This window comes from Salminus brasiliensis, chromosome 18, assembly GCF_030463535.1.
Source record: "Salminus brasiliensis chromosome 18, fSalBra1.hap2, whole genome shotgun sequence".
NCBI classification, from domain to species: domain Eukaryota; kingdom Metazoa; phylum Chordata; class Actinopteri; order Characiformes; family Bryconidae; genus Salminus; species Salminus brasiliensis.
In genome coordinates, this window is record NC_132895.1 from 28,198,412 (window position 1) to 28,220,263 (window position 21,852).

Here is a 21,852-nt window from a genome sequence, read left to right on the forward strand (position 1 = left end):
CATTTAAGCAACATATAGCTAATATTGGTAGGACAGCCTTTATGCAGCTTAGGAACATTGGCAAACTAACACACACACACATATAGTCACATAATCAATTCAAAATGGTACTTTTATCTTTAGCAACTGCAATGAGCACATTGTGAAACTCAAGCTGTTAAGCAATGTGTATTGTGCACACATTGTATGCAGATCAGCAGTTTGTATGTTTGCACACTAGAGCATTTGGTTGGTGATTTGTGTTTTGTTCTTATATTACAGTCAAATAACTGTTTAATTCATTACATGAATTAAGACAAACTGACTGGAATACAAAGGCTTACATAGGAACATATGCACTGCTGAATAAACAGATAACAGTGTCCTGAAAATCTTTGGATACTTTGGATACCATTTTCATTTTTAACCACATTGTTACCCCGATTTTTAGTCATCCATTCTTCCAACTGCCAGCCAGTAGCTAGGCCTCCCCCTATCACACAGTGGCACCGGTGCTGGAACGCTGAAGCCTAACATGTGCTTCCTCCAGGACACATAAAGCTCTATACATCTTTTCCAATTGATGCTAATACAACATAATTGGATAGCTAAACATGCTTGGAGGAGAACACTGACTGCCAGTTCTGTTACATCAGCTAACACATGTCCATACTGGCTGGCATTGTGCTGAGTGATGTCTGGAGTCCTTAATGGGACTTCTAGCCATGTGTAGCTGTGTCAACACCAAGGATCGAAACGGCACTCTCCTGATGATAGGCCCAAAACTTAGTGATGAACCTTAATGAAGTTCTTCATGATAACAGTTTTAGCACAGCATGAGGCAGATGATAGACCAAACGTGAAAACATCAAACCTGCAGAAGTCTGCTAAGATACTGCTTGAACAATAATGCTCTAAAACACACCAGTTGCCTATGAAAGAGTACATTGCCGAAACAAATATTAAAGTCCTAGAATGGTCCAATGTCCAAAACGTTTAAATACAATTTTTAAATATGACACCAACCTCTAAATTCTTTTTGAGGCTACTGTATTGTACTGTAATGACAATGCAATCAATAGCTGCTGAAGATCTATTGGAAGCATAATTTTCCAGGTCCCATTTGTGTGCAATGAAACATGTCATGTTTGGCACTTTGGGGAATGATAACCAGCTGCCAGAGTTATATATCAACTATGTCACATAGCACTATAAAAAAACAACAACAAACAGTACAGGTTCCTGTTGTCAGTGTTCTGCTCTTGGCACAGGTTTAAGGCCTCATCTGGTTAGCGTCAACTGTTTTTTTTAACTGTCTATGAGTAGCGCTTGATTGCACAGTACCATGAATGACCGAGTCATGTTTGTTAGACAAGTGCAAAGTAATGACAATGGTGGCTGACATGGTAATTACCAGGTATATACAGGAAACAGAAGGTAATAATTATTATTATTTACACTGCAGTTGATAGTTCTGTATAATTATGATACAACCTTCAGTATGTAGTGTGTGTATGATATGGAGCAAATAGCACACATGGTCAGCCATTTGAAAAACAAAGTACACCCTGAATTCTACGGTTGTACATATCAGGACATAAGAAAAAAAAATCCGGACTATAGAAGGTATATATTTAGGTAATATAATAATAATGATTGAAAACAAAACAAATCAATGTAATTTATCATTTGAGCAATTTCTAGTACACTGAGATGCTGGAGCTGTCATCTTGCTGCTTGCACGCGATCACTCAGGGAGCTCCCGTGTCTGTGTTACCTTTTGGCTCTCTCCTTTTAATGAGGCTGTTATAGTCAGACCTGCCGAAGTTGTCAGACACACTTAGATACTGCTCAACATTCTCTGCTCTCAATAAATCCATCCAGAACTAACTCTGTCTCTTTAACCTCTCAGAGTAAATGGTTACCCAGCCCGACCTGCTGGAAGACTGCCCACTGAGGTCCCCTCTACCTGCGTCAGACCAGCTGTCACCTACCAGTACTAACCATCAGTATTAACCAACAGAATAACCATCACTATTCTGACCATCACTGCCATGACTATATTAAGTTATATTACACCCTGATTAATATATTATGATTATGATATATATAAGAACAATTTAACAGTATAGATGGTTTGGAAACTTTTATCAATAATTTATAAATAGCTCTGACCAGAGGAGGATGGGTCCCCCTGGTGAGTCCTGGTTCCTCCCAAGGTTTCTTCCTCCAGCTCTTCCTCCAGAGTTTTTCCTTGCCACTGTCACAAAGTTGTAAAAAGTGCTATACAAATAAAATTTACTTGACTTGGTTGCAATGGCCCAGTCAAAGTCCAGACCTCAATCTAATTGATACTGAGTTTGAGAGATTGATAAGCCATCACTTCAAGTTGTTGCTGCTAAAGGTGATTCTACAAGATCAATAAGATGAATCATTGGCTGTACTGTGGCATTTCTACTTTGGCTTCATTTTTGTTAAATAAATAACGACACTGTAATTTGTCATGTGTTGTTGTTAATCTCAGGTTGTATTTACCTAATTGTGAAAAGAAATGTTTTTTATTATGTACTGATATGTAAAACCATAGACTTAAAGCAGGTTTGTTTTTCACATGACTCTATCACATCTTGCAGTAATATTATGTAAGACCATAAAATGTCATATCACTTTACACTTATGACTCATCTAATCAGTTCTTAGTGCAGTCTTGTTTTTAATTGTGGCATTTTAACTAATTTGCCTTTTGTATAATGTATCATTACTGGCCTGCAAGAATGTTGTATCTTCAAAACTTGTATAAGTTACATTCATCATATCAGTAAATTCTACATAATGCAATTGAGACAACCAGGTCAGTCTTGTGCACCACTCTGATCATATATCAATATCTCCAGAGTGATTACTGTAGTCCTATTGTATTATACCAGGAAGGAATCATACCGTGTTAATTTGCCTCGCATGTCTGATTTGCATGCACATTACAAAAGTCTTCCATGCCTTTTTTGATCTCAACTAATTATTCGTTCAGCTCTCTGGGCCAGGATGTGATAAAAGAGAAGTGACTTGACTTTAGAAATGAATTGACCATAGACTGCTGAGCCCATTTTTGTGGGAGAAGTGAAATCTGCCAGTTAGACCATCAACAGACCTCTGAGGTTATGTCCTTTTGCAGCTAGCCATTAGCATCTAGATGAGCCCAGAAAAAAAACATGTTAAATGTTTGGAAATCATTTTTGTGGCATTGTTCCAAAGCTCATTTGTTTTTAATGCTTATTTTATTATATTTATTTTATATGTATATTTTCCTCTTAAAAATCCAAACTGAATTGACTAAGTTTATTAGGTAGTTTAAATAAAAATATCGCTACATATATCGCACAAAACCCTCAAAATTGCAAATTTTAACTTTCAGTGGAAGTCAATGTAAAGAGATTTATTTTAATGCATTTCCATTTGACACTATGCAAAGAACTGCCAGGTTCAAATTATGTCAAAAAAATGAAAAACTAATCTAGATTTTGAAGATTTTGAGTGACAGTATGCTACTTGCAAGCTCAAAACACCCAAGCAATAAGGTAACACCTGGCAACCTACATAGCATAATCCAGCAAGCTTTATTAAATGTGTACATCAAGTAGTTGCAGTGAGTAGGTTGCATTTTGAATAGATGGTGCAGAGGACTGTTGTAGCAGTGTATAAATGTAATAACATCCTTACTTTCATCCAAATTTGTGACGCTTAAACTTCTATTAGTGTTAGGTAGACTGCTTGTAGCATGCATTTTCCAATATTCATATTGGCTAGCGAGGCACTCTTCACCAGAAACAAACAGCTGTAATCTGAGTTGCATGCTGGGATTGAGTGGTTTTGGGAAAATGTCATTTGTAACATTTGTAAATTGCACGCAAAAAGCTAACAAAGTATTATTTATAAGTGGATAACTCAGGATTTTAGATAATACATGCGTTTATGATATAATTAATTATTGTTTATAACACTGCAACACTTAGTTGACTAATATTAATACATTTTGTTTGATATTTCGCAGTTTTTGTGCATGACTCTGAAATGTCTTTGTTTTGGGATATCCTACCAATCCCCATGCTTAGTGGGCAGATATTCCCATCAGCACCCGAATGAAGTATAGTTGTATTTACTAGTTAATATTACTAGTAATTTGGTAAATTACTAAAACAACTTTTCTCATTGTCTAGCTCAGCAGTAGAGCAGGCTTATGACCAAAGCTAAACTTTAGTTGTATTATCTAAAGGTTAAAGCGGTGAACCCTTCCATTAGAGTTAAATTAGCATTCCTTTCAGATCAGTTTGTTTGTGTGTATGTGTGTGTTTGCAATTATCTGTAAATAATCTGTAAATAATATTGTTATTGCTTTTTTACTTAGTATAAGTATAACAAGTATAATTTTCAGGTCACAAGTTAGACAGCAGACAAAAACATAAAGTATGGACCTTTAGTTATAAAAGCATAAAAACGCCATTTCTGTCATGCCAATAATTTTGCATGTATTGTTTTGTGTAAATTATGTCTACAGACAGGGGTGAGTGAGCAAGTGAAGGATTTGCATTAGCATTTGTGTCAACTTCAACTATCCTGGAAATGGAACGATAAATGTCGTTTTAAACGACACCACCCTCATGTCGGCTTGAAAGTCAGGTTTAGGACAGCAAAACAGGTAGACTTCTGGCAGCTGGAAAGGACAAAGACGATTTAAACTGGAGGACAGTACAGACTTTAAATAAACAGTTGCGTTGTAAAATTGTAACGCCAGTAACGTTAGTCCTGATCTACACATGCGCTGCACCTGTTAAGCCCAAGTCTTATTTTCTGCCAATTTTGATATTTGGTAGAAAAACATCAAGATTTGTCGGTCCTATGATTAAACAGTGGGGTTAGCATGTTTAGCATCACTTTGATTTATATTGACATGAAGACACTGATATTTATTAATGATGCATTAATAATGTATATTCAGCTTATAAATCTACTATCATATGACAACACTATGATACCACTGGCAGTAAAATTACAGATTTGGGGTATCAGTTAAGAAAAGGTGTATGTTTTTACATTTTTCTTCAATTTTTTTAATTAAGACAAAGTGATTAAGTGAAAATGGACAACAGGAAATTGGATTTATCTCTGTGAATTATCTCTGTGTAAAATACATTAAGGGAAAGTATAGAGGAACTATAATATATATGTTTTTGTTTTTGCATATTAATTAACATAAAAAAAATAAAGCACTGGTAATTATGGTTTATTGCGTGCAAGTAAAATAATATACCCTAAAAAAAAATACCATAAAAATACCATAAAATGCAGTCAGCAAAAGTAATCAGGTTAATTATTGGTATTGCTTAACTGCACATGTAACTGACTGAATGCTTATTAAAATGTGACTGACACTCAGATTTAGCTTTTTGAATGTTCTTTGTTGTATCATAAGATCATACGTCGAAGTACGTCATTGTGTCCACCAAAATTATGTGGATAGAACAGACTTGCATACTGAAAGTTCCTTATTTTCGCCCATCGGCTACTACAGAAGGCTGCCCAACCTCAGAAGCCTCTGGCTTAATGGATCATAATAATGAAGTAAATGTAATAGAGATTAGGTTAGCATTATGAAAACAAAATTATGTCTAATGGTCCCCATTATCTTTCACACACTCTTGGCCACGTCAGCAAATCTGAGTGGAGTATTCTTTTATAACCCCCAGAACGCGGAGTTGGCACACCACCTGAGCCCATTATATCAGACCTGGTTTCAATGCAAACGCCACGAAATGTAATTTCCATATACAAACTAAGCTTGCCGGGCCTGACATTATCCCAACACATAACAGATGAGTCTGTGTTTGACTTTAAGTGTTACTGTTGCCAAAAAGCAAAACGAACGAATAAAATCAATATTAAAGACAGCATTGACATCAGCATTACTTTTGATATCGCATGCACATTACAGAACAGGTGGACTGTGTATGAAAAGCGGTGCACTGCATGTAGCTGAATGCATTATAAGACTACTTTTTTTGACTCCACTTGTGTTAGCAGGCTAAAAAGACAAAAACCACTCAGACTTAGCAGCCTACAGAGAAATCTGGTTCTGGACCTAGGTAGCATAGGTTAGAGTTAGGTATTTAGCCTGTTTAGCAATATCTAAATAAGATTTCTTTTAATTATATTTTACTAAATGCATGCTTGGCAATACACTTATATTGAGACAGTTGTGTTTTTGGTAGTGGATCAAAGTGGATCATCTAAAAAGAAACTTGTAAATGCTGTAAATGCTTTTTAATTATATAATTTTAATGCTATGTATACTTTTTTATGTAACAAATACCCTAACAGCATCAAAACCTGACATCTACTACTTGAGTACCTATGCATATCTCATTTTGTTCCACTGAAATGTGGGGAATTTGCTTTTTTTTTACAGCAAATATGGCCACAGAAATATAGAAGGACAAATGCCTTTACAGGAAAGGCTTAGGGTGACAACAGGAAACAGTACACCTGAGTTTTAATGCTGCCTTTTTTGTACTAGTGGCACCACACTTGAAGAGAATGAGGAGAAAGGGCCCAGCACTTACGGTAAACGAAGGTAAAGTGAACTTTCCAGTTAGACCAACATCATTCACTTCCACTGGTGCTAATGAAAAGGCTGTTTAGCTTGGCAACGGGATGTTTCACGCTGGCAAAACTGTACACAACACACTCCTGATTACTATCGCTGTGTACTGGGGGAATGCCTGACGAGTTTGGGTTGTTGGGGTTAATCCAGGGCAATGCAGGAATAAGTTAAATGTGTCAAGCAAATATGCGACAGTGTTGCAGACCCATTCCAGCTGGTTTTGATGGGGCCGTCCAGCACAGAATAAGAACGAGCACATTAGTAAAATTGTAAATTGTGTTTGTTTGATCCTCGGTACAAATTGTGACATCATTTTAATTGTCTTTAATTGTACAAAGTTTCATTTGGAAAGTTATTTCAATGAACTTGCTGCATCTTGTCTTTCCAGACTTCCAGAGAAAACACTTGTAAGAGCATTTTCCATGATGCTTATGACTCATGGATTGAGAAGGAGACCTGGAGCAACGGGAGGCTGCTAAATCTGCCTGCCTCGACCAACTAGCAAAATTCCTTTAATTAATTTTGTCTGAGCTGTATTACACTTGTTTAGTTTTACAACTACATGAACTGTCTATTATCATTTTAGTTTAATAGCGTAAAGAATCTAGCGCTAACTAGCTAGCTCTGACATACTACCAGTCTATGGTAGATGACTTGTTATGACTTGAGTGATCTTTTAAAATGATAAGTTAACATGAATTAGCTGGTTGTTAAACCAGGTATTTTTTTTTTAGTTAATGAGTATCAAGACCTAAACAAATATAAGTCTGGTACTAGCAAGCTAAGTTAGTAAACAAGATAGCTACAAAACCTTGTTGCTTGACAAACAACAATGTTATATGCTAGTACTTAAAAATTACCAGTATGCCTTAAATTAAGTTACAAATGTTTCTTTTTTTTATGAAGGAGATGGTCAGTCAGCTCTAGTCTGTTGAGCTAAAAGCTTTGCATGCAAATATAATAATGATAATAAAATACCAATAATAATAATAATAATAATAATAATAATAATTGAATAAAAAGGTTCATGATTAATCAGAAGTTAAAATGCACATCCTTACATTTTTGGGTGGGAGAACAAATAATGTTAAAAAAGTGTTTTATGCTTAATAAACTGGCAAGAAGAATCCCTTTTTATTCTTATAATATCTGAGTGTAGTTTTACAAACTAGCCTCGAACACGACAAAGCTTTGATACTGAAGCTTTAATAGAGAAAATGCTTCAATGACTTTTTAACAGATATATGGATGATTGGTCATTGGGCTGGATTAAGCTAAGAGCTAAGTGAGGATCAGCTGTGCGTGAGAGTGAAAGAGAGAGAGAGAGAGAGAGAGAGAGAGAGATATGAGGGAGGGGTAAGAGAATGAGAGTTAGTTAGTATCCATATTTCAGCATAAATAAAATGTAATCTTCCGCTGAGCTCAACAGCAGCACTGCTGTGTTTACACCGCTAAATAAAACAGCTAATACATCACTAGGCTCTGTAAAGACAGTGACCTACAGGAGGAAGTCGGTAGGATGATTAATTAGCATTTACGTGTTAAAGTTTTAACATTCACAGTATATATATTTGCATGGCATGTAAATACATATTTAGATGTTTATGTGGTAAACATAAACAATTATAGTACATAATACAGATAATTTTAGGTCATTTTTTGTTTCCCACAAAATGATTTTAGTAGTTGATCAAGACATGAATTTTTTGTTTTGTTTTGTACCAGAGCTATATTTGCACCATGCTACCAGAGGTACATCATTTTCCATTACGTATAATATACCGTCTATACTGTTTTAGGAAAAAAGGAAACATTAGGTAAATTCAATTTGCTGTCTGATTTAATGACAGAAAGATGGCAAAAAAACAAACAAAAAAAACAAAACAAACAAGGGACACCCTTTTCCCATCCCACCTGCAAAGCAGTATTTTTACCAATGGCATAAAACCGGGATTCTGCCTTTATCCGAGCTTATCAGAGGTTAATGTCATTTTAACAACTACAAGAAAACTTCACTCTGCCATCCAAACATTTTTATGGATACCCTAAAATTAGAGACTATATACAGAAGGATAAAACACCATTTAAATGCTGATATTTGCACCCCCTTAGATACATTTTTTAAACAAGCTACATGTCTTAAACATGTCATATCCTCAACCTATACTATACTACTATACTACTATAATTTATCAAAAGGAGTCTCCTGGGGGAGGCATTTTAAGGGTCACGTAGCATAGCACATGACTTTGACTTATTAAAAATGATAGGAAACACATTCATTTCCACAAAAACACACACTAGCCAGATTCTCAACCCCATCTCCACCTACAGGCTCTACCCCACTAGGAGCCTGGAATGTTACCCACTGCCGAAGTTTTTTTCTCCCCTCTGAGTATGTGGGTGTATTTGGCTACACATTAATTGTACTATCATTGCCAAAGAATGCTTGTTGTTGGGGGGGGGGGAGGGGGGGGTGGAAATAATGAGCTTTGTTTTTCTTTTGTTTCTTATCAGCTCTGCGGGAGACTATTAAGTTTATAGCAGGAGAAGAGCTGAATGTTTAATTGACAATTGATAGTTCGTATTGTTTGCATGAGGAGGAAACCCTTGGACATTTTAAGGCCCAAAGCCATAATTTACATGGTCAGGAAGCAACTTTAATGTTCTCAATTGGGGTGTGACAGAAATGTTTACTTCACCTGACAAACGCAGGAAGTTGCGTCTGAACTGAAATTACAACAGCTATGCAGGGTCCCACAGCCGTAGTTATAATGCATATTATGAATATACAGAACGTTTCATGGATGGCAGAATTTCTTAAGCTAGACACTTTCAGTATGAAGGTTTAAATAAATCAGTGTTTACGGCATTTATCTAGAGCACGTCTAGACACAGGTAGGCAAATGTAGCATTAAGAGCCTTCCTTGCCCAAGGTCTCTTATTGGTGTAGAATGGTGAGCTTGTTTGGCTGGGGGAACAAAACCTGCCGCTAACACAACATCACTGGACAGTGCCACACGCTTGGAGAAGAACACTAACTGCCATTTATGTTATGTCATTAGTTGGCCTTGTGCTGGGTGATGGGAGAGAAAGGGCATCTTAGGGCCCAGAGAGAGTGAGACCAATTGCATGCCCAGCCACAAACTGAACTTGCAATGTTTCTTTTATAGGATAATCGCTTAGATGGTTGCACCACTCGGGAGTAACCCCAGTTATAGTAATTAGTGTCAAACATCAAACAGTGTAAAACATTACATGTTTTCTTGATTTTTATTTGAGGTGAAAATAAAACTAATAATAATAATCTTCATACTTCTGCACTTCCATGTTACAATCATAGAATAATATTAATAATATATCAACATTTTTTTTATGTTACAATAAAAAAATCAAATAATAAGTAAGCAGTTGGTCTATATATCAGGAACGTTTGACACAATGTAAAGGGTTTTTGAGTTATGGTTAAAGTTGCAAAATTTATGGAATTTATGCAACAAAAAAAAAAACCAAATAAAAAACAACATTTTTGCCATTTGTCTCTGCAACTTTAAAGAGATGCATAAAGCATAAACAAAGTGACAACAAAGTGTGTCCAAAGCTGAAAGCTATTTAAAAAGTCTTAGTCTTAGTAGCCTGATATATGAAAAAAATACAATTTCTTAAAGAGCATAACATAAATACTATTTTATTAGCACATAATAGTACATGAGATTTATTGAAATATTTAATATATATATATATATATATATATATATATATATATATATATATATATATATATATGAAAAATTTATTCACAAACCCTAAACCCAAAACTTTTTGGGACAAATAGGGCCTCAGTCATCTGATTTTTACCTGATTCATAGTTTCCATTCCGTTGCACATTTTAAACACGCTCCAAACCCCAAACATGTTCCAAACCCCGTCCCCACGCCCCCCACCCCCGACCCTATTTCAATTAATATGCATTGCATAGGTTACTGTACTCAGCACACCAACTTGAGGTTGTCTTGCACTAAATCACGCTGCCTAGCCACACATGCTACATGAGTCACATCTCATGTGCTTAAGGTTGGTCAGGTTTAACACATGAAAAGAACCACATGTGCCTCTGTATATATTCACCACTGGCTGTTTGTGATGTGACAGTAGTATGGTCAATATAAGATCTCCAGTGGCTCCAGCAGCCAAACAAAACAAACGAAGATAAAACCTTCCCTGTAGATCCCAGCTCTTAGGCTAGTTCAATCATTAGCGCATAAGACACTTAAACTCTGGGCTGTGTTCCAGAAGTAGTGTGTGCCTACTTTTTTTTTTTCATTTTGTGGGCCTGAAGGTTAGAGAAGCAGGCTTGGAACCGGAAGGTCAATGGTTGGTTCTCTGAAACGGAAGAAAGTGGGGGGATGAGGGGTGTGAAGAAGAGTTTTCTACACCCTCAACATTCACAGCTGAGGTGCCCTTTGAGCAACACCCATGAAAGGCTCCCCACGACTCTGTGTGTTTGTTCACACTGCTTCATCCACTCAAGATGAATATCTGAACAATAAGTTTAAGTTTTAGTCAGGTTTTCCTACACAGTGCCCAATGTTTTTAATAATAATAATAATAAAGCAATTTAGTTTCTAGAATGTATGGTAGTCTTAGCTTTCAAAACATTACAATGGTTGATAGAAAGCTGTAAAAAAAAAAAAAAAAGATTTTATATATGTCCAGAATGATGACAGAGGCTCTGTCTTATACCATTGTGATGAGAGATGAAAATAAATAAATGAATAAAAATAATAATATACAATAAAATAAATGATAAAATGTCGAGAAAATAGAATGTGATGAAAATGCAATTGCAATAAACCTCTTCCTTGTGTCACTTGGCAATGGTGTCTAAGCATGATTTATTTTTTAATAAACACAATGGATGGATTTGAATAACTTGGTACATTCAAACAAAATTCAGTTTTCTATGTGCTCTTGTATAAACATTCCTGTTCAAATGTATTATTATATAAAACCAATTTGGTTTCAAATGGATGCTTAAAATAATGCTTAAAAAAAAAAGGTGTTAAAAAACTAAGAATTTTTAGATGGGTCCAGAATGAGCTCTGTCTTATGCCATAATGTGGGATGAAAATAAAAATAATAAAATAGTAAACAGAAAGTGATAAATATTTTACAGTTATACAGTTAATGGTTACCAAGCATGGTTGTTTGCATTATATTACATTACATTATTCACCAAACAACAAACAATGTAAATACCTTGCATTTAGTTTATCTGTGCCTTACTGTTCAAATGTTTGGAACTAATGTTTTACTTTGGGTATAAATGAATGCATGACATTAATTCTGCATGCTGTACAATTGTTTTTTTAAGTTGACATGTTCGGAATGATGACCAGACCACTGTCTTCTGCTAAAATGAGTGGCATATAGCAGGAACGTGGGAAGGTCTGCAGTTTCAGGTTTTGAAACTGTCATATGCAGAAATCTCACCTCGCCCGGAAGCTAGGAGTAGCCCAGTACCACCACAACTACCACCATCCCTACACCCTGCTATAATTATGGTGGGATGTCTGCATATGGATGCCATGTCATTTTTTAGTGTAAATCATTTTAATAAACATATAACCAAGTACAAACAAGCAAGAAATAGAACTCATTATCAGCTAAGCTTTGACTAATCAGTCAAGGCGTAAATATATCCCTCAGAGATGAAAAACATGAAAAAATGAAAAGGCGAACATTTAAAAGGGCATAGAAAACTTTTAGCTGAATGCTGGGGCCCTAATTACTGGAGCTAACAATGGAAAGCACTGGCTAATTCTTTTTTTACTGAAGCGAGTGGACCCTATCTTATCTATACTTTCACTCAAGTAAAGAGATTTCTGCACTTTGTCCGGCACTCCACAATATGACCAGCATTACACAGCTGGCGCCACATGCAATATCAATAAAAAGGTATGTTTTTTATATTGTCTATTTGCTTTATCTATTTTTTTTTCCATTAGTGTGAGATGGACTGGAGTAAGCCTGCTATTGAGCTGCGGGTTCAGCTCATTACAGAAAGACACTTAATCTTGATTATTACTGGTCAGCCTGTAAAAACCTACAATGCAGTTTTGTTGATTTTGGTGGTAATTGCCTAATCTGGCCTGTACTGTTGCGTCCCAATAGCACAGCTGGCGATTCTGCTTATCTTATATATATATATTGTGTCCATTTCCGGATTTTATGCATTTAACAGTAGGCCTATTAAAATGAATAATTGAGCAGGTCCTGTAATCTCTATGAAGATAAAACAGATCACATGGACCACTATAGTGAGCAGCAGTGTTATTACAAATGCTTGCCCCTAGTCAAACCACCTGCTATAAATGAACTCTGTCAGGGTTGAATTACCTCCTACAGACTTTGCAATGGGACACTAACCATTTTACTGTTTACAGAAAAGGTGGGGTATGTTCACAACACACATGGCGCCCACATCACCATAAACAACAGCAGATGATAAGCGTAGAATGTGCTTCGAAGTGTGCCTCGGTGGATAAAAACCCATGTGAGAACTACATATTTTACACAGCTACTAAATGATGCCTTAAGATTAATAACTAAATATAAGCTCGGAGTTAAAAGGATTAACCTCCTTCCCAATGGTGTACTTGGGAAAGGTGCAGCAGTGTGAGGCTTCCTAAGCTTTCCATAGTTCAAGGGTCATTTTCTTCCCAGGAAACATCACTGTCACACTAATGCAAGTGTTTATCTGACTGTTCTAGCGTAGGTCTGTTTCCTGTGTCCAGTTTGGATTAAGTATGGGCTGTAATATCTCTTGAGCATTTGTACAGCAGTAGCTCTGACCTCAATATAGGACATTCCTGTACTTCAGCTTTCATTCATGGACTAGAGGGCCATGCTATGTGCATGCTATTTATAAGGACATGCAAAGAACACCACATATTAATTGTATGAAGTCAGTTTAATTAAGCACTTCAGTCATGGAGAACAGCATCAGCATATAGACTCTGCTAAAGAACGCCCAGCTGTATTTACCTTGGCGTAGTTGACTAATGAGTTCAGTACACGGAACTGCCATACTCTGAACCTCAAAACCTGCTGTCTCGTCCTTCAAATGAAAATCCGGCATAACCAAAACAGAGCTGGAAAACAAGCCAATTCCAAAACCCCAAACCTGTTTTCTAACAGTCTTGACTAGTTTTATTTACACCCCTAATATACATACACCAAACCCACAAGTGAATGCCCTAATCAAAGGTGGTGAACCGGTAAAATACAAAAGCAACTTTTGGAGAACACTGTTGATACCGTAGAGTAGCACAGTTATGGCAATACGGGTTGCTACATGAACCAGACCTACCTCAGCTGAACTAAACTGCTGAGCTGAACACGCATCATTAGGGAAAGTTCCGGCATATTTTTTTTACTTGTAATACTCAAGAAAGCCATACTTTGGGAAGCGGGTGGGGGCAAGGCTAAAAGATAACCAGCTACAATCTCTCCAGCTTGCTTACTGAAGTAACTAACTTAACTAATGAACTAGCTAACTAAAGCTATTTTCACTCCGAATGTTGTATGTGCTGTATTCAGCGCTCGCGTCAGCGCAAGCTGCTGTCCGCTGTCCACACGTAGCGCAAAAGTGGCAAAAGAGACATAATCTGCATATGTTTCCTGACTAGTTGGAGACAACACGCTAGCTTATTTCTGAGGCTACCTTTTATTACTTAGTTAACACTGGTAACTACAGACCTGGAGGACCCACCTGGGCCCACACCTGCAACCATGCTAAACCTTTCTTAATAGGTCGTGATAGGTTTTCAGACTCGTGAGAGGTATTGTAAAGCTCTTCATGCTCAGAAACAGATGTTGGAGGGAACTACCAGACAAACTGCTCTCTTATTGGCTGCACTAAGACTCAGCCGATGCGCAACTTTGCAAAAGTTGAAAAACGTTAGAACTTTATGCACTTACATACGGCTCTGTGCAGTTAGATTCCACACCTGAACATGGGTTGTTTAACTCTTATCACACTGAGAGGACACAACGAAAGGACAGGAACACCATCCAGTAAGAAAAAATAAAATTATGCTAGAACATGTGGCTTCTGTGAGCCACTGCCGGTGCCATAAACCAGACAATTAAAACAGAGCTTGTTGTTTTGGGTGGTAAATAGGCTTGTGAACCACATTTGTGCATTTTACACCCCAAGCAAAGTCACACAATTACTATTTATACATCAAACAATCACTTAAAATACCTTTAAATACTCCAAATACTCTATGGCACCTTTAATGCAATGGCAATGTTGACATATTTGCAGGTCAGTTGATTGTTTTCAGTGTAATCTCCTCTAAGTATGCCAGATTCCAGAGAATCAACTGTAATACTATGCTACATGATTAACCTGCTAAAATAAACAAGGGATGGAATGATGAATAGAATACACAAAATAAAATGAATGGCATATAAATACATAGACCAGCATAATGGCTTTTACAGTGAGGTCTACAGTGAGTGGTTGTTTGTGAATGACAATTGTAAACTGCACCATCAGTAGCCACAGTGATAAAGCTGCCTCCGGACATGCCTCCCAACTGCCACACTCACATGCTCCCAGATGGTGGCTTGCTCTACAACCATGCCTGGATTTCTTGTAAATCACGTGACTTTTTTTCAAACAGCAATACAGCCATATGACCAGACGGAGTCGCCACTGAGGAGAAATGCAGGCATTTACAAGAAACTCCCGTGGCCAAGCTGGAAACCACCCTGCTTCCCTGGATGGCTTCCTGTGACCCGCATGCATCTCTTTGTGTGGCTGTAACCTTCCTCTGCCGCAAATAAAACACAGCAGTCCTGAAATAAAAGACTTGAACATGCATGTCTTGTCTAGAAAGCAATTTTGGACACTTCCACAGTGTACAGTTCTAACACAGTGGTTCCTAAATCGCCCCCAGGTGGTTCATTTTTCCTCTGCTCTGCTAATGTGGACCATCTTGGGCTCGAAGGACTGCTTAGAGAACCACTGTTCTGACCTAAAATGAGTTGTATGTGATGTGTTATCTGACACAAGGGCTATTTTTAAATCTACTCCACTGTTGTCCTTCTCTGAGGAGCATGTGATAACTCTGGCAACTCGATCGTGGTCGAAACCAATCCCAGGACAGACAGCTATACTGGGTTTCAGCTTTAGGGCCAGCTTTGCAAGACATGGCTCGCCCAATCACGTGCGTTCTCACAGTGCAGAAAGCTCACTGCTCCCTCATAACGAAACTAGACCTTGCGGGAGAGGTTCCTCCACACTTCAAAGGCACATGATTTACTCCAGAGCTTCCTTCTCATTCAGCTCGAGGTCTAAAACCAAGTTCTGACGGAAGCAGGGAGTGGGCTGGTTTAATCATGGAACAGTTCTCACAACTTCACTCTTAGCTGTGAACTGTAATGAAAGCCACGAGGAAGCCCGGAGCAACAGCTGAAATGCTGTGTGTACTCTGAGGCAGCAGAAAAACATCATAGGGTCAAGGTATAATGACAAAGAGGATCACGATGGCATTATTGCTGCAAGACAAGTGTTAAGTAGGTTAAGTGCTTTGGCTCTTACATAACTCAGTTATGTCTTTCCACTGAAGCTTTATCTACATCTGAGCAATGTGTTTACACTTTTGTTACAGTATTCTAAGCTAAACCCCACTTAGACCTTATGGGCCCACACTGTGCTTCACTACTTCCTTCCCCACTTGGGCTTGTAGCAAAGGGAGGCTAGTGTTGACCAAGCTACCTAGCATCTTTATTGAACCCTTTATATTGCCACAATTCTACACAGCAGTCTCATTCGTATCTATAACAGCCTGTTAATATATTCCAAACATTACCAACTAATCAGGTTGGTGCGTGAACAAGCAAATTAAACTATAAACTAAATTAAAGGTCCTTTTCACTTAAGGACTACAAAGCACGTACTGCGGTTTCACAGCAGAGAATAAGTCTGCAGATTAATAACTGCATAATGATCCTGCAGTTCAGGGTGTTGAAAAATATGCTAACCTAACAACTGTCTTTGGTATGCATTTCCTCCTCTGTGGTAGGAAACACCTTACTGAGCTACACAACAAACAGCCTGCTCTGAAAGGTCATGGTGCCAAACATAAAAAAGAGGCCTCCTGAGCACACATGCTTCATCTCTTGCAATAATACAAGCGCAATTAACGAAAAGAGAAGACATGGGGGGTACACAACATCCATATTATACAGGCAGTTTGAAATGAGGGCAACTTGGACATGGAGAGCAGATAGGAAAATGTGCACCTGTGGAGATAAGAGAATAAAACTAGTGTTACAGGTCAGCACTGCAGCGGGATTAAAGAGGAAGACAGCTGAGAAGCTAAATGGTTTCACTGAAATTACAGTTTGAACTGTGAACATAAATCAGTCAGGAAAGTTCAACACCTAAGCAAAGGTTTTTATGTTTCATTTCCTTTCCAAGGAAAACTTGGGTGAAATCGAATCCTGCCATGATCTCATTCCCGAGGCAGAGAAAGACTCATTTCCAGTTTTCCAAGGAATCCTTAGCATGTTTGTTAGTGCAAAGTAATATGCTTTGATTTTCCAGATGAAAAAAAACATTCTGAAATTCTGCTGGTATTCAAGACAGGCTGGTGCTTGCAGGCTGTGGTGACGAATCTACGAAAAGGGGTGTCTTAACAAATTTGCAGGTTTAGCATGTAGGCCCGTGCTGGCAGCTCACAAGCAAATGTTTGCTTTGAACATCAAACGCCTTTTCCTCCGACTGGATTAACTTGTGCGGTGAACATTTTGTCTATAGAAGTCACGCACCTAGCTGAAGACCTGCAACACCACAGTTATTCCACACCACAACACAGGCTATCTGAACCTCTTGACTAGCAGGTTACGCAGGTATGCTAGCATCACAACAACAGTGGGGCGATACAGTCTGCAGATAGAGGTGACTCGGACAGGTGACTGGCATGACCTACACTGTCACACAAACACCATCTGAATGCATTCCTCTGTGTCTTTAATCATGAGCACTTATATAAGGCTAATCAGGTTCACTGATCTGCCAGCTGCCAAGTGACTTATGAAAGTACTATACACAAGACAAACAATACATAATTGTGCCAAATGCATCAAGCACAATTACCTACATTCAGAAGATGTTTGTTAGAACGAGACCAGTGGTGAACATCAGTCTTACAGTGCCCTCTGCTGTCCAGTCCACTTTGGATTTTGGAGTTAAATTTTATTTATGACAGTGTATTCAACATGAACATATATATATATATATATATATATATATATATATATATATATATATATATATATATATCAAATATTATTATTATTCTTTTTTTTTGGACATAATGTGAATTGGGTGGCTGTTCCTTATATTGTATCAAAATTTCATGATGAAGGGGCCAAAAGACATAGAATAAACGACTTTTTTTTAAACGAGGTTTTATAGACAATAGATAAATAGATAGATAGGTAGGTAGGTATATAAATTGATTGATAATATTCAATTATTCAATGTATCATTTAATCCCAACCAAAGTTTGTGGAAGCATGCTTCACTCAGAACTGCACGGTAGGAGTCATGCTCTCATTTCAAAGGCAACTACTGACATCTTGTGGAGAAATGCAGTGTTAATAGAGCAATATTTGCCACTGGAACCTAACCAGTTTTTACGTTTGCTAGCATTTAGGTACTTGGTCAAATAACATGTTTTCATAACATGATTCTTTGTAGAAGTTATGTTATATTTATTGTATTGTTCAATTATGCAAATATACATCTTGGAACATCCTTGTGGTGGAGCTTTATCTTCATCACATCTGCCATTTATCTTACCAAAATCAGCTCAGTAATGCATGCACAGCAAATTGGCCAGAGTTAGTGTTAGATTACTGTGAGAGTTGATGTAGCTTAGTTTCAGAGAGATTATCTTACTTCTTTAATTTGTCTCTAACCCTAATACAAAATGTTAATAATAATAATAATAATAATAATAATAATAATAATAATAAAACCCCTAATAATCCTGCCACACAATTATGATTAAATCCTGAGTGCAAATATGGTCACTGTCACAACCATTCAGACAAAGAGCCACGCACTACAACAAGGATAATGTCAAATGTTGCTCTTACATCTAACAACACAACCAGACTAACAACAATAGACTAACAAGAATAGCTAATCAACAAAACAATAAATCAATAATGTAATCTACAGGAAGGAAAGACAGTACACTTAAAATGTGTAAAAAGTGTCTCTTAGGCAAGTCTCACCCACTCCCAATGGCAAACGACAAACCAAACGGCAATACAACTCAAATACAACTCAAAGATCTAATTTTAATACATAACACAAATTTATAAAATAAAAAAAAAACCTGATTCATAATTATTTGGTTCATTCTTTTTTCAAGACTCAATTGACTCTGCTTGATTTAAATGTGTAAATTCTATTCATATCAACTTGATTTGCGTCCAAGAGCAATTTCTGTGTATTGAGTGGAAAGTATTAAGATGCTTTTTAAATTTTTATTGAAAATAAGCTGTGAATAAATGTCCCAATGAAACCCAATGAAAACCAGTAAATAAAAAAATATATTTTTAGAAATTCCCCTTAATGTCTGCCATTTTTTACAATAATCATAATGCTATATATGAAGACATACTCTATTTGTTATATTAACTTAGCTAATCATAACACCAATACAAATAACACCTCATTAAACCTCAACTGAACAAACCCTTAATCATTTTAGAGAATATTTCTGAAGTGGGACACCCATACTGACACCCATAAAGTCATTATCCAATACACATTAATTTAAAAAGTCTATGTCTCTCAGACTGATATGGGGCTGATTTCAACAGTCTACAACTGTCTATGCTTGATTTTGTGTCTACTTTTAATAGCTTTATTTACACAATTAATGTACAAAATTCAAATCAAGTTTTGTAAGGAGCATTATATCTTTATTTGTTGACCCACAACAATAATAGTCACAATAATAGTAACACTCTGTCCCACTTTAAAAACATGCTCCTGGTAAAATTAAACAGGAGAAAGAAAATCTACATTTCTTGTTTGTTTTTGTACACCCTTAACATCATTTACCTCAAAGTGTTTGGAGTGTCATTTCACTTAATATGGTTTCTGCATGCTTCTGATTTTGAAACTGGCTGGGTCACGCCCCAGAAATGACATCACAACTACAGCGCTTTAAACATTTAACCCCTGACACCCCAAAATGAACTAAACAATAGGTTTTGCCTACATTCTGAGGATCAAGCTTTACCCGTTGTCCCACTTCACCAATGTTCACCCTATTGCACTTGTAGACTGAGTACTGAACATTTCTTAAAGTTCACAATGCAAATTTACATTTACGACTGCCAATATTCAGGAAGTCATTGTTAGGCAACAGAACTGTGCTGTTGGGGCACCGTATAAGTTCAGTGCCTCTATTAAATGTGAATATGTACATTTGTTTTTTTTCTTCAATTTGCATAATGTGAAACATTTGAACATTTTTAGTAACATTTTTGTAAAGTTTGTTTAGGCTTGTTTAAGCTTACCCCTTATAAGTAATGTTAAAAAGATTACTTCAGAATGATATATTTATGTATATTATATTACATATGCATAACTGTGACTAAATGCAATATTAACAGCTATTTAAAGATCTATATTATATTACATATGCATAACTGTGACTAAATGCAATATTAACAGCTATTTAAAGATCTATATTATATTACATATGCATAACTGTGACTAAATGCAATATTAACAGCTATTTAAAGATCTATATTATATTACATATGCATAACTGTGACTAAATGCAATATTAACAGCTATTTAAAGATCTATATTATATTACATATGCACAACTGTGACTAAATGCAATATTAACAGCTATTTAAAGATCTATATTACATTACATATGCACAACTGTGACTAAATGCAATATTAACAGCTATTTAAAGATCTACATATAAGTACCATGAAGCTGAAGCTGCGAGAAACCATTGTGAGAAACACTACAAATCAACAGTGAATAGCAATTGCCAAGACAATAACAAAACAACTAATAATTATTATAGTAACCGGTAAACAAATGTAATATAAGAACATTCAAACGAAAAAGGTAAATAATGTATTTTGTTTTATAACATATTAAACGTTTAAAACTATATTTGATCAAATTATTTAAAAATAGCACATACAGCACCAACAATATGTAATGTTCCACTAATAATAATGATTAAATATGAATGAGTAACTTGATGTTTCTCATTTTGTACTGGTGATGTGGCACATACATTTTGGAGGAAGCTGAACCCAGGCTCAAACTCCACCGCAGGTCTCTAACGGGCCTCAGAGAGGGAAAGAACAGTTAGCACAGCTGCTCGGGGCTATTTTTGTACCATCTGCTGCACTTTCTCTTTCACATTCTCTTAGGCAAGCCGAACCAAACGTTATATTGGTCATACACATCTAACACGAAACTGCTTCCCCCCCATAAACAATGCCACTTATATCCTGCTCCAGATGAAATACAGATGTTTCTTAACCAGTTTTGACTAGTTATGAGGTGTATAGAGCAAATCTCCATCATCTGCGGTAGCCCAACAGGCAGCAGCAGAACAACCGAGCTGTTTAATTTTCACCTACCCGAAAACCATCTCCAGTGGCCTGTTCCGCAGCTTCATCGCGTATAATCAGCGGAAATGGAGATTAAAAAAGGGTAATCCAAGTGTGTCTGGGTGGAATATAAAGGATTAGAAGAGAGTATTTCGATGCTGGACGCGCTCAGACGAGTCTCCCGTCGCCTCCTTTTACTTTCGATTTGTGTGGAGAGGAGGGCTCACAAGCGCGAACAGAAAGTGTTGACGTTTCAAGGTGTTCCTGCCTCACAGCCACTAATGGACCAAAGAAGTAAAAGCACAAGCTGTAAAACAAAGACACATTTTGTCTTGACATATATTAGAATATATATGTATAGTATATATAGTATAGTAATATATATATATATATATAGTTATATAAATATAGCTCAAGACCAGCTTTTGCTGGTAGCTGGTTTAAGGTGGTTTAAGCTGGTCTTTTGTGAACAAGGTGGTTAGAAAGCTGGTAATTCAGGTGGACTATGATGGTGAACCAGCTCAAATAT

General features: G+C 36.7%; 1 protein-coding gene across 1 annotated transcript in view; it reads right to left on the reverse strand.

Annotated features, from left to right (window-relative positions):
• Positions 1 to 21,561, reverse strand: part of acsl6 (acyl-CoA synthetase long chain family member 6) — an 84,516-nt gene extending 62,955 nt beyond the window's left edge. Inside the window, exon 1 of the mRNA XM_072662422.1 lies at positions 21,354 to 21,561. The gene's annotated coding sequence lies outside the window, so the exon portion shown is untranslated. The remainder of the gene's footprint in view (positions 1 to 21,353) is intronic.
• Positions 21,562 to 21,852: the final 291 nt, after the last annotated feature.